At 37.7% G+C, this 13,591-nt stretch overlaps 2 pseudogenes; both read left to right on the top strand.

Moving 5' to 3' along the window:
- The first annotated feature begins 8,832 nt into the window (after positions 1-8,832).
- LOC138311577 (putative nuclease HARBI1) lies at positions 8,833-10,668 on the top strand (annotated as a pseudogene).
- Positions 10,669-10,894: 226 nt separating this feature from the next.
- On the top strand, positions 10,895-11,969 carry LOC138311580 (putative nuclease HARBI1; annotated as a pseudogene).
- The last annotated feature ends 1,622 nt before the right edge of the window (positions 11,970-13,591 follow it).

The following is a 13,591-nucleotide window of genomic DNA, read 5'->3' as shown; positions in this document are numbered from 1 at the left end:
GACTGATTGTTTTGGTTAGAAAATATAGCTTTTAACATTCATTACTTTAATGCACCCTAAATATATAATCTATAAACGTACTGAAATACGCAAATTTCAAAATGAAAAATAATGCCTAAAGCATTTTGTTTGTTTGTTTGATTAATTAAGTGTCCTATTAACAGCTATGGTCATGTAAGGACGGCGTCCCATGTATGCGGTGTATTGCGTGTATGTTGTTCTGGGTGCATGTTTTAGGAACTTTAGATAAAGTTAGTTAGGAAGAAGAGAAAAGATAAGATCCTAAATAGCCGCCTTTTACGATCATGCAATAGGGGCAGCAGGTACAATTCTAACGAATTTACAACTTAATTACATACCTAACAGTTTTCATTTGAGATGGGTTAAATCCCCACTTATTAGCCCACTCGTTAATAGTTGACTGAATATACATACATTTTGTAGTTAAAATCCTAACGTTTTTGTATTAGTCCAAATACATGCGTCATCTGCATTCAGCATATTGAGCTAAATTGGTCTTATTATATAGCGTATCTTAAAGAGCATTGCTATAGATATTAAAAAGAGTAGGAGATATTACGCTACCCTGAGCTACACCGTTTTCCAATTCATATTGATCTGATAACTTATCGTGAATTCTAACCTGGATCGTATGGTTTTTAAGAAAACTGCTATCTCAAGATCTAAAAAGACGGCTTATGTACTTACAATCTGATTAAAATACAGATCCTTATTATCACTACATTAGATAAGAACGGAGTGGTTATAAGGATCTGTATCTCAATCATTGATGTACTTTGTTTGAGATTGTTTGTTTGATTTATTAACGTCCTATTAACAGCTATGGTCATGTAAGGACGGCCTCCCATGTATGCGTAGTGTTGCGTGTATGTTGTGCGAGGTGCGTGTTTTGGGAGACTGCGGTATATTCGTGTTGTGTCTTCTTGTATAGTGGAACTATTGCCCTTTTTATAGTGCTATATCACTGAAGCATGCTGCCGAAGACACCAAGCAACACACCCCACCCGGTCACATTATACTGACAACGGGCGAACCAGTCGTCCCACTCCCTGTATGCTGAGCGCTAAGCAGGAGCAGAAACTACCACTTTTATAGACTTTGGTGTGTCTCGGCCAGGGGACAGAACCCAGAGCCTTCCTCACAGGGGCGAACGCTCAACTCACGGCCAAAAGTGAGGCGGTGCCAAGGGAGGCATTAGGAAAGATAAAGTCAGTTAGGAAGAAGAGAAAAGATAAGATCCTAAATTTAGTCGCCTTTTACGATCATGCAATAGGGGCAGCAGGTACAATTCTAACGCCCTACCTGCAGGGCCAAATCATTGATGTACTTTGTTTGAGATTGAAACCTTTCTTTATATCTTAAGTTAGTCTAAGAATTGGGTCTAATGTTGATCCATCTTTACAGAACCCGTTTTGTTCCTCGTTAATGATACCTGATCGCTCTAGTATATTAACGAGTCTTTTATTTACCAGTATTCATAACTTAACATAGGTGCGATGTTAATGCTATAGGCCTATATGATGCAGGTTCCTGTGGGTTTAGCCCTGCAGGTAGGGCATTAGAATTGTACCTGCTGCCCCTATTGCATGATCGTAAAAGGCGACTAAATTTAGGATCTATTTTTTTCTCTTCTTCCTAAACTCATTCATCTTTCCTAATGCCTCCTTGCACCGCCTCACTTTTGGCCTTGAGTTGAGCGTTCGCCCTGTGAGGAAGGCTCTGGGTTTGTCCCCTAGCGAGACCACACAAAGTCTTTAAAAGTGGTAGTTTCTACTCCTGCTTAGCGCCTCAGTTACAGGGAGTGGACGGGGCTGGTTGGCCCGTTTTCAGTATATATTGGAAATGGGTGGGGTGTGTTGCTTGGTGTCTTGCGGCGGCATGCTTCAGGTGATATAGCACTATAAAAAGGGCAACAGTTCCACTATACAAAAGACACTACATGAATATACGCAGTCTCCCAAAACACGCACCTCGCACAACATACACGCAAACACACGCATAATGGGAGGCCGTCCTTACATGACCATAGTGTTAATAGGACCCGTTAATTAAATCAAACAAACAAACAAACAAAAAATCCTGTGGGTTAGTTTTTTTTTTATCAAAAAAAATCAAAAACTGTTAATAGGGACGTTAATTAATCAAACAAATCTTTAAAAAAACACAACAAAACAATCCAATGTCCCAGAAACATCTCCTAAATCCGAAGGCTGAAAAGGTTGTAGATTTGGATAAGCCTTCAAAAATGCAAACATATCTCCAAACAACAGTGAAACGATCTTTGACTGCTCAACACACTGCACTACAATTGTGATGAATCATCTCCATACTATTTATTTACTTTTTACCACATATTTTCTTTCATTCATTCTTTTGTTCATACCTACACAACAGAGCAGTTATGTTTTACCATTTTGAATACACAAAACGATTTCCATATGACTCTTTACTGTAAGTCTGGGTCTGGTTATAGCCTAGCTAGCAGTAGTGGGCCTTTAAAAAAATTCAGTTCAATTAAGTTCATTCACTTGTCCAGTAATCTTGACTAATCGTTTCCCCCAACTGGATTAGTTTCCTGTGCATTCTTTCAGGATTCATACATTTGGTGTGGTATTTGGAAGTCTGGAAAAAGATCTGCAACTTCGGCCAGACATTACCTGAAAAACGGTTTTTCAAAATGGCAGTGAACATAACTTGGGTCTTGTTCAAGTGTTTTACATGTTACTAATTCTGGACACCTGTTGCATTGCCATATGAATGTGTCAATCTGCCGTCCAGATAACCTACAAATAGACTGTGACGGGCAACTGTTTTCCTCTGTGAAGTATTTCTACCTTGCATCCTTCAATGATTCCTGAAAAAAATATATGTGTATATGTTCAAAGTCCAACTGACAAAAAACTATAATTAACATTTAAACAATGTCTTCACTCAAAAAACATATGTTTATTTTCAACCAAACCAAATTACCTACCCACCATCCTACTAAATTGAAGAGATGAAAAATTTGTTATCTTAGTGCTATTACGTGAGTGAAACGAGGACAAACGGTAAATGGTATCCTTGACAGATATATATTATGATGTATAGGATGAATTATGCAAAAGACACTTTATTGGTGAGGTCAATTGTTAGAGGCGATAGTCCAAGACATGCAAGAAGTTGACCATTCTAACGGAATAAGTTACTCATCACCCATGTTGTACGATATTAGGTGACAGCAACATCTCCAATTAATGTCACAGTTATGTTTTTAACCTTGGATGCATCTTAGGATGAGGCTAGGGCATAACAAAAGGGACAATTTTGCGACCGGGGCGTGTCCGATGTAGTGCGTCTGCGACGTTTGGCATGGGTGACTGAGGCATTGGGGAGGGGTGTATTTTCTTCCGTGTAATGGCTCGCTCTTTCTTTACACCACAAACTATGGATAAACGATTTGTTTCGAATGGTATGGGGGGGGGGGGGGGGGGGGGGGGGGGGGGGGCGCCAGCGTTCTGTTAAAAAAAATTAAACATGTTACATTAGTGGGGCTCATTTATACCTTTTTTAAAAAAGAAAACTCATTTATTCAAATTTATATGCAAGTCATGTTTGACTTTCTCCATGTTTACAATATACCAGGTAAGATTGAAGAATTTCAACATATACCATCGTTATTTAAAGCTAATAGATGACAAGTTAAAAAGAGATTTTTTTCCGAAATAATTGACTTTTCATTTAATCTAGACCTTAAGAACTAGGTGTATCCGGGTTCGAAAAACTAACCTAGCCGACCGTTAGTCCGAAACCTCAGTTTGAATAAAAATTGAAGGAATAGTCAATTTCTGTCTGTGTCTGATATCCCCGTAGAACTAGTTATCAATTTCATTTTATTACTTATGCTCCGTAAGAATGAAATCAGTATGAGTATGTTACACTTCAAACGTGCTTTCCGTAGCCCTTTACGTTAGGACTGCGTTCATTGGATAAACCACGATTGCATCAGCCAAATGTGCTTTCCGTAGCCCTTTACGTAAGGACAGCGTTCATAGGATAAACCACGATTGCTTCATGCCAATGAGAAGATTGCGGGTACACATCGCCTAACTTATTACATGTCATAGTCATGCTAGTGTTTGTTTTTATGGAAATATCATGACGGTGACCATTCATGTAGTATAATCGAGGATCGAACGATATTTGAAAGTGAAAGTTCGTCTGTTAGTTCACCCGCCCCGTAGATACTCGATGTGATGTTACCTACCTAGGAAATGTTTGCGCACAACTGTAAGAAAAAAAAACAGATGAAGATGGTAATTGGCCGCCGGCCACTGAATTTACGATTCAGAAGCAAGAGTGTAAGAAAATTCCAGCCGGCTTGGCAGAAGTCATTTCACTTGGTTGGAAATTGTACCTCGACATTGGGACTATTTTGTACGTTATGCATAAAACAGCAGAAGACCAGTACAGGTAGCTTTATATTACCGGTTGTTCAAAATATTTGCGCCTGGAAACTGTAAATATCACGAAATTCTGAGTCCCATCGGGATAATTGTATTACAATTTTATTCGTATGATTGATTAGTTCTTTTACAGCCTATGGTCAAAAAAGAATAAAAATTATACAGACGGAGGAGCTGCTAGGATTGTATCCATGATGCACAAGTCTACACTTTGCCAAATTATCTTTCTTTTTTTAGAAACGCCCATTCCATGCTATTTGATAGAATGGAAGACCATTTACGGTACTATACCCAAAATTGTGCAAGTTAGACCAGGCCAAAGGTTATAGATATTGAAACACATACTTGAAATGGACCAAGTCATGTCAAGCATCCCAAGCTACTATGCTGATTACACAAAGAAAAACGCAGTGCACGCACGTCAAGGACGCTAGATTTATATCTATAATTAAGTGATGGCTCAACCTGATTCTTCATCTAAGAAGCTGAGATTTTGTACCTGAGGACATCTGTGAAATGCAAGGTAAATAAAATATTGTAGGTTGTTCAATAGACGAGTATACAAAGTTCTTAATGCTGTAAAAGTAATTTCTATATTTGATTTATAAGACATTCAGAGGATTACTCAAATTTATTTTATAAAGTGAAAAAATTGTCTTAAAGTTTTTAAGTGAAAAAGTGAACTATTTAAAGCTTGAAACAGAAATAAAGACTATAAATCATTATTGCTTTATATAGCTGTGGTGGCCGAGTGGTTAAGATGTACCGACATATTACCACATGCCCTCCACCTCTGGGTCGCGAGTTCGAATCCCATGTGGGGCAGTTGCCAGGTACTGGCTGCTGGTCGGTGGTTTTCTCCGGTACTCCGGCTTTCCTTCTCACAAACCTGGCTCGTCCTTAAAAGAACCCTGGCTGTTAATAGGACGTTAAACTAAACAAACCAAAAAATAGCTGTGGCAACTATTTTCACTTGACAGGTTTTCCACATTTTTTGTTGCGGATTCGCAAATGTAACCTCGCAGGGATGCAGTTACGATTCAGTTCAGCCTCTCATTCAACAATTGAATGATCGGTTAGTCGAGAATCCTCGGAAGGAAAAGCTGATCTGGGAGGGGATGGATGGGTGCTGCCTGTCATGACAGGGAAAAAGTCCGAGTAGTGAAGAAAGTGTCCCTGGATTACACTGGAAAACCAGTTGACAGCAATTCACTGTTCTGCACACAAGGTACATTTTTTAGGTTCATCTGACCACGATGGGTCAGGATGACTATAGTTTCATGTTTCGTCGTCGTCGTGCGCCGTCCGCCGTGCGTAACTTTTCACATTTTGAACTTTTTCAAGTCTTGGACAGTGGGATTGAGCTGAAACTTACCTGAATTTGATCCTGAGATGGTCCGACAAAGTGTTGTTGTTATTTTCCGGGTTCGATCCGAAATCAAGATGGCCGCCACAAGCCGCCATCTTGAAAAACACATTTTAAACTTCTTTTTCAAGTTTACCGGTGCGATTTGGCTGAAACTTGCATGAAATGATCCTGACATTGGGTCCGGACAAAGTGTTGTTATTTTTCGGGTCGCTCCGAAATCCAAGATGGCCGCCACAGCGCCATCTTGGAAAAACATTTTGAAACTTCTTCTCAAGTTCTACCGGTGCGATTTGGCTGTGAAACTTGCATGAATGATCCTGACATGGTCCCGACAAAGTCTTGTTATTTTTCGGTCAATCCGAAATCCAAAGATGGCGCCACAGCCGCCATCTTGAAACACAGTTTTAACTTCTTCTCAATTGTTCTACGGTGCGATTTGGCTGAAACTTGCATGTAATGATACTGACATGGTCCGACAAAGTGTTGTTATTTTTTCGGGTCGATCCGAAATTCCAAGATGGCCCGCACAAGCCGCCATCTTGAAACAACATTTTGAATTTTTCAAGTTCTACCGGTTGCGATTTGGCTGAAACTTGCATGAAACTGATCCTGACATGGTCCGGACAAAGTGTTGTTATTTATCGGGTCGATCCCGAAATCCAAAGATGGCGCACAGCCGCCATCTTGAAAACACATTTTAAACTTCTTCTCAAGTTCTACTACTAGTGCGATTTGCTTGAAACTTGCATGAAATGATCCTGACATGGCGGGTCCCGACAAAGTGATGTTGTTATTTTTCGGGTCGATCCGAAAATCCTAAGATGGAACAGCTCAGCGTTGCCTGTCCAATCTTGCGAAAACACATTGTTTGGTAGTAGACTTCCGTTCGTAGGTCTGTCTACAATGCGATTTCGCTGATAGAAACTTGTAGCATGATAATTGATCCTGATAGATGTCCGACGAAGAGTCTCAAGTTTTTGTTATTTTGTGGCTGGGTCGATCCGAAATCGCAAGATGGCCGCCAGCCAGCCGCCATCTTGAAAACTAATATTTTGAACTGTCTTCTCAAGTTCTAGCCGATGCGATTTGGCTGATTGAAACTTGGCATGAACAATGAATTCCTGAATAAGGTCTACGACAACAGTGTTGTTATTTTTCGGGGTGTCAGATCCGGATCCAAGATGGGCCGCTAGTCTCATCTTGAATAACACATTTTGAACTGTCTCTGCAGAGGTTCTACCGGTGCGATTTGGCTGAAAATTGCATGGGAAGATAGATCCTGACAGTGGTCCCGACAATGTGTTGTTATTGTTTCAGGTCCAATCCGAAATCAAGATGGCCGTCCACAGCCGCCATCTTGAAAAACATTTTTTGAATTTATATCTCAAGTTCTACCGAAGGATTTGGCTGAAACTTGCATGAAATGTGATCCTGACATGGTCCAGACAAAGTATTGTTACATCTACTTGGTTGATCCCAAATCGAAGAGATGACAACCATGACACTATTGTATAATTAAGTTCCTATAGTTAAAGGCCTTGGGCTCTTGTTTGAAATAAAATTTGTTGAAAGAAATTGAAAATGATCCTGACCATGATCCTGACAAAGTGACACCATATATAAGTATTTTTTACTATTGTCAAGGTAGTCAGACTGACGATTAATGGCCCCTTTGGGCCTCTTGTTTAACTCACCTGGCCCACTCAAAGGCCTTTGCCATGGCGCGGTTCCGGTCCGTCGTCCGTCTGTCAACATTTTCTTTAAATCGCTACTTGTCATAAAGTACTGCATGAAATTTTAACAAAATTTGGTCAGAAAACTTTTTAGAAGAAGGGCATCAAATTTTGCATAAATGGTGTACCCTGACCCCTTGGGCGCAGGTGGGACGGGGCCCAATAGGGGTAATAGAGGTAAATCCTATAAATCGCTATTTGTCTACAGTTCTGCATGGATTGTAACCAAATTTGGCCAGAAATATCCTTGTGGGAAGGGGAACAGAACATGTATAAATTTTGGCTCTGAACCCCCCCCCCACCCCCCCTGGGGGGGGGGGGCAAATAATAGAAGTAAATCCTATAAATCGCTGCTGTCCTAGAGTTCTGGTTGGATTGTAATCAAATTTGGCAACAAACATCCTTTGGGGAAGGGAAACAAAACTTGTATACATTTTTGATCTGACACCACTGGGGGCAGGAGGGGCGGGGCCCAATATGGGAAATAGAGGAAAATCCTAAAAATCGCTACTTGTCCTATAGTTCTGCATGGATTGTAACCAAATCCTTTGGCCATAAACATCCTTGGGGTTAACAGAATTCGTATAATATTTGTTTGCTTTAAGTTATACAATATTCATTCTCCAATTTAAACAGTAGTATAATTTCAGTATCAAGAGATATAACCATTCAAGTAATGTTTATACTATTTTTTTATTTACTTCCACTGATGCAGCTACAGAGTCCTTGTTCTGTTAAGAAGGAGGTTAGTACTAAGGCTTACAACTTGCTTAAGTCGTGTGTCTGAGGCCATACAGCACCATAACGGCACACTGGCTGACGTATGCATAGAGCTGGACACAACAAAAGCCTGTTTGTTGAAATATGTTCAAAGGTAGATATGAGTCAATGGTTTGTCCTATCGACAGCCAGGGTCATTTAAGGACAGCAATAAAAAGCACGATTAGAGTGTAATTATTTATTTTCTTTTCTAATTTAGTGTGATTGCATGTAGAGAACCAAATGCATGGATTTCTACTTAATATTTAGTTCAAGATAACAGCATTAGTCTTCAAATTTAAGGAAAATGATGTATATTCATCCTTTTGATTTCTTTAATAACATTGTATATATCCTTTCATTCATTTTTGGTAATGACAAACAGCAAGAACAAGTTCTTGAATGAGCTATGCCAGAACATAGCAGCTAGATTCGCTGGTGATATGGAGTTATTTCGCCAAAGCACCGTTCTGTATGCTCAAACTCAAGATTTTGTGCTCAAAATTCAAATATTGTACTCACCGTTTTCGTACTCATGCTCAGGTCGTATTCATGAAAAATTCTATGCTCAGAATCTTGAGCACGTTCTCAACTTTCCTTGAGTATAGTTCTACCCATGCTCAAGATCACAATAAGTTCGCAAGATGGCAGGAGGTAGATTTGTGCAACGTGAATTAAGAGAACGTGTTCTTCCAAGACCAAGGGTATTCGTGGACAGGACAAACCCCTTAGAAACTTTAAACGAGGACGAAGTGTTCCGTCGGTTTAGGTTTAGACCAAGAACGATCATTTTTATTGTAGGTCTAATAGAAAATGTTGTAACACATCGTACGAAACGCAGCCTCGCGCTTCCGCCTCTATTGCAACAGGCGCGTTCCAGCAGTTGATTGGCGATTCTTTGAACAGGATTTCCCAGCCCACCATTAGCAGGATTGTGCGGCGTGTCACAAGAGCTTTGACCAGTCTTGTGAAAGATTTCATCAAATTTCCGACTGGCAGGGCGGCAACAACAGTCAAACAAGAGTTTGGGTCAATAGCAGGTAAGATCGTGCATGAAAAAATATTGTTTTCAAAACAAAAAAGCTCACATATATTGAAATAACAGCAGTTTACACACGCCGTCCTTCAAAACAACACTCAATCCAAAACTTCAACGGTAGCGGAAGTGACGTGAGTCAGTGATGACGACGGTGTTACTAAACAAGCAACCTTCTGTGACAACAAGCTACATTTAACTTGAGTTGAACACTAAAGTTGTTCATGGTTTCTTCGTTTGCATTTCATATCACAGTTTGATGTAATTAAATTATACACATCAAGCGACTACAGTACTGTATGGAACTAATAAATGTGTATATCATAACTAATTAAATGTCAATTAAAAAACGCAACTAAAAAAAGTTGCATTCAAGTCAATGATAATTAGTCCGCAGTCTTATTAATGTTGCCGACACGACGTTTGTTTGTCGACTTTAAAAAATTTGGAAAGGGCCTCAAATAAGGTCAACACATTTTTGAAAATTAAAAGTATATTTAATAAGACAAAAACGAAATCAATATGGACAAATCATAGCAACTTACGAAATTATTTAGATAAGAGAGAGAGATATTGATAAAAGCCTAGTACATGTACAGTAAATGAAAATACAGTACAGTAGGTTTGATATATTTCAATTTAGCCTAAATATCGATTTGACGAAAAGACAATGTAAAACAATGAGCCAAATAAAAAGTACGATAAATGAAAATACATAAATAAACCAGTGTATATATAATTTCAAGCATTATTGTTCATATATAGTAATTACAGGTGCCTCGGGTTCTAATGTAATATAGAAAAAAAATCATAGCCCCCCTCCCTCCCCTATATTTTTGTACAAGATATAGTACAGTATGGGGGAGCTATATTTATTCTATATTACATAGAACCCTGGTAAATAGTTAGGAGTGTGTTGGTTTTTTTTTCTATACATGTGACGATATCTAGTACTTGCTGGAAAGCATTGCTCTCTGATAAAGAGTTAATATGAAACAATCACAAGTGTATGTTTGTATAATAGAGATAAAATGTACCGCGTATATGCAATGCACTTATATTATACATGTATACTGTACCTGTGTTTCATTGATAACGAGAAAAAAAAGCTGAAACAAAACAATCATGAATAAAATACATTGATGTGAAAATATGAAATACAATACCGGTTCCCTTTACTCATTCTAAGGATTCCCTAATGTGCTCGGCTGCGTTGATGGAACCTTCATAAGAATAAAACGCCCAACACAGAACGAAGCTGACTTCCTGAATAGAAAAGGGTATCATTCCCTTAACGTACAGTAAAAATTACGAAAATAAAAATATTTATTCGATACACGAAATGTATGTCTCATAACAGTTCAAGAGAGACAACCTCCTACAGGGAGGTGAACTTTTTACCGGTAAATTTTTGACTGTATAACGGTCCAAATAGTCATTAATGCCTTGACAAAGTTAGTTGCATACGTAATGTCACAGTCTTTCAAATAAATAATAAATATCTTACCTGTGTTGATCTTGAAAAGTTTATGGAAAGTATTATTACTGAAAACAGTTTTTTTATATGCAGGAAAACTTTCATTAAATAGATCTTCTGTACATAATAAGCTATTAAATTTGCGAATTAATATTAAATTGTGCTTTTTAAAAAAAATATGGTAATTCACTATATTTCACTTTCTTTTGATGTGAAATTTCACTTTTCATATGAAATGAATTATAAACCATATTGTAAGATGTTAATGTAGTTTCTACACAATGCTGAAATTCATCGTTTTTCTATATAAATAACAAGTATAAACTAATACACATGTAATAAATATGAAATACACTGTTACGTGTAAATGTGTATTTATGCAACAGGCAATCTGTGATGCCCACATGAGGATAACAAGCTTCAATGCATCCTGGCCAGGCAGTGTCCATGACTCCAGGATTTGGAATTCCTCTGCATTGAAAGACCAATTTGAAAATGGTTATGAGTCAATTATAATTATATTCTTAGACAGTTGATTCGAAGACGTTCACGAATTATTTCATACGTTACAATATGGAGATTTCATATCTCTACATAGATATATAGATTGATAATGAAAACAAGTTATTTATGTAGGCTAATTATTTAAGTTTTGTTGTTTCAAATAATTGAAAAGTGGGGATTTTTTTTTTAACACACTATTGTTGAAAGTCTAAATAGTCATCTTTTAATTACATAACAGGAGTACATGATGGTTTGTTGCTGGGAGACTCTGGGTACGCATGCAGAAGGTATATGATGACACCATACCTTCATCCAGCTGACCGGTCACAGGAACGGTTTCAACAGCAGCCTGTGTAGGACCAGAGTTCGAGAGTAGAACAAACCTTCGGAGTATTGAAGGCCAGATTTCCTTGCCTGAGATTCGGTCTCAGAATGGCACCTGAGGGTGCAGTGACTGTGACATCAGCATGTATTATATTACACAATATAGGTATATTAAGGTCGGACATCTTGGATGTGGAGATTGATAACAAACAATCAACTCCATATCCAAGATCAGGGATAAGTACTTGCTCAGCCAGATGGAAAACATGTAAGAAATCATATTGCCAGACAATACTTTTAAAATAAGTCAACTCTGTTTGATATGCCTATGTATCACTTCTTAGGTGTACTTAACATAACTAAGTTGATAAAAAGTGTGTAACTGTTGAGTTGTAAATTGTTGTATTTTGCCAAAATTTACAAACAACACAACAATCTGTAATTATATATTAAGTCAACACTTATACCTAAGGTTAAGCCCCATGCATAGCAATCTCATTAAAAATTAGAACTTGAAATTCTGCTCCCACTATGCTGTTCTACGTTACGTTCCAATACAAGATCTAACAACTTCCCATACAGGGTCACCTCAGACCATGTAAGAACTTGTATTAGAGCGTAAGGTAGAGTATCGTAGTGGAGCGGATTTACAAGTCTAATTTTAATAAGACTGCATGCAAAGACACTTTGTATCAACTTATTTGTGTTCAAGTATACTTTAGAAGTAATATATTGAAACTGTCGCTTGTTTTAACAAGATATAAAAGTTAAATACATGTACATTTAAAATTGAAATTCGTGCTGTAACTTCAAGGTCCAGTAGGCACTTTTTCCAACTCAAGGTCCAGTAGGCACTTTTTCCAACTTTTCACTTTCAGTTTTGATTCTTTTTCTGTCCTCTTTTATTTTCTCTATTTCTTCTTGAAGCCTCTGGTTGTCAAGAAGGAGGTTTTTTTCTGTCAGGACAGATGTGGTTTTCTGTTTTTCTGAAGTACAAATGTTCAAACACACATATACTGTTGAGGTCCGTTTATGTTTAAACAATAAAAAGAACCTCTATCACTAGGTGAAAATCAATAACAAAAGCATGCAAATTATGTGCGGAGTTGGAGTTAGATCTCTAATATTTCTAAAAGCACAGCTCAGTCATTGGATTTCTGGATTTTGTTACATGATCATAAGATAGATGTTGTTTTAAAAATACCATTAACTAACTTATTTTTGAGATGGCTTCATTTTATGTTTACATGTTCAATAACTTTCACATCAATTTATGTTCTTGATTTAAACTCATTTGAATATTGAATGACAGATCAAAATACTTACTACTTCTGGATTCATCACAATGTGATGTTGAACGTTTTCCTGAAAAAAAAATAGAGAAACAAGTTTCATTACCTCTTACCAGTATAGCAAAAAATATATAGTACAAAATAAGAAATCAAATAACTTACAAGACTTACCAAAACTAATTTCTCAGACTCTTTTTTTTTTCCACTGGTTGAGGAACTTTGAAAGATTAATTGTTTTTCAAAGAGTTGGGGGAGTTATCAAAATTAATATACTGGTAACATGTATCCATGTATACAAAAAGAGAATTTTATAACGAATTGTATTGTGTTTTAGTTAATTGATTATCTGAGTGTGTTGATGATAAAACACTGCAACTGTAAATACTTACCCTACTGGGCTCATCAGTAACGGTAAACGGTAGTAGTACTACATGTAGCAACGTTAGGGGCATCTGAACATGATGGGACATTTGAACATGATACAGTGACTGAAAAAAAGTTAAAAGTATTATATAGGGGTTCCAATTGTTCCTCAAGCCACGGAAACTTATTAGGTCACCTAAATCCTATTAACAATTTTTCCACGACTTACCCCCCCCCAGGAGCCCGAGAGGTGGGGCCAAAATTGGTC

This window comes from Argopecten irradians, unplaced genomic scaffold, assembly GCF_041381155.1.
Source record: "Argopecten irradians isolate NY unplaced genomic scaffold, Ai_NY scaffold_0052, whole genome shotgun sequence".
Taxonomy (NCBI): Eukaryota; Metazoa; Mollusca; class Bivalvia; order Pectinida; family Pectinidae; genus Argopecten; species Argopecten irradians.
This window is presented reverse-complemented; position numbering and strand designations above follow the sequence as displayed.